Source organism: Lagopus muta, chromosome 5, assembly GCF_023343835.1.
Source record: "Lagopus muta isolate bLagMut1 chromosome 5, bLagMut1 primary, whole genome shotgun sequence".
NCBI lineage: Eukaryota > Metazoa > Chordata > Aves > Galliformes > Phasianidae > Lagopus > Lagopus muta.
The window spans coordinates 33,700,362-33,701,836 of NC_064437.1; positions in this window are offsets into that span (position 1 = coordinate 33,700,362).

Below are 1,475 nucleotides of genomic sequence, written 5' to 3' on the forward strand. Positions count from 1 at the left end.
GTTTCTGAATATTCTTTGTTTGTAAGTGTTTCGTCACAGTTCTAGTGGATTTATGTGAAAGGATGAACTCATGTGGATGAGTGTTTCTGAATGTGTTTCTGTGTTGGCCATTGCCTAAGTTTTGCCCTTAGCAAGTCTGCTAGTAAAAGGCATGAGGCTCAGTGCAATTTCTGGCTAAGCAGTGTTAGATACTTCCTGAATGCTGGCAACTACTGTAAGTGGGCACAAACAGTGTTCCTTTCTTCTTTGAGGAATGTCTTTCCATGTCTTCGTTTGGTGGATTGTTGTTAGACTTTCTGAAGATGTGAGGAGGGAAGAGGTAGAAGAGACATAGTTTCAGTTGACTTCAACTGACGGTTGAAGTCTTGGAAGCTTGGAACAATCATTTTTTGTAGTGGGATTTTTTTGTTAGGCCATACATGGCATCAGATGGTTACTGTAAAATGTCTGTTCAATACTTCAAACAGGAAACAGCTCAGATAAAAATCAGTAATTTCTTGGTCTCTTTCCTAAATGAGTTCATTCTTTATCATTAAACCAAAATTCATTTTTATTGCATTGTGGTAGTATTTCCTATCTCTGATGGGAGATTCCCCATGGGTTCCCTCATACAAAAGCTTTCTGTTGAGTAAGTTTGTAGATTTTGATGCCAACATTTAGCATTCAGGATTACCTTAATTAATTTCATAATGTTCTGTGTACTCCTAATATTCACGTTCTAATACATCCATTTTTGCCTATGTGATACTTGGCTGAAACCAGCCTCATATTAGTTCTCTGGTATATTTTGTTTTTATCTGCAAGGTTCACCTGAGGTCTTGTGAATATGAGAGCATGGTTTATTCTGTGATACTGCAGATGATCTCCTGGTGGATAAACAACTGCTGCTCTTTTGTTGTTGTAGAACAGGGTGGCCCCCTATGACTTTGTTGTTTTGCTCTGCAGTGTCGTTTCCAGTTCTGTCATACTGTGCTAGGTTGGGTCACTTGTGTTTCTCCTTGATCCCACCTCTTTCCATGTCTTTGTGACACCAAGCTCAGATGCAGGATAGCTGGTGTGCCCCACCAGCATGTGCCCACTGCTGGCCTGCAACAATTTACAGAGTCCAGCCCTATTATGGCAAATAGAAATTAATGGACATTGGCTGACTTTTGGTTTGCTGGGGGGTCTGCAGGCGGTGAGCAGTTTTCAAGGCTTTTGTTGGTGTCTGTATGGAAAAGTGTTGGCTATAGCCATTTAAACTTCCTGTATTAAGGTTTAAAAACAAACAAACAAAAAATAGGGCACCTTCCTACCAGGAGAAGTATTTATTGAGTGAGCAGCTGTCCTTAAGGCTGCATACTGAGCAAGGGCACTTCTCTTCCATCTGCAAAGTTCTGCTGCAGTGGAAGTGGCTCTGCTAAAAAAGTTTGCAAGACATTTGCGTTTCTTACAGAGCCAATTTTTGGGAAATTTATAGCAGAAAACAGGTTTAG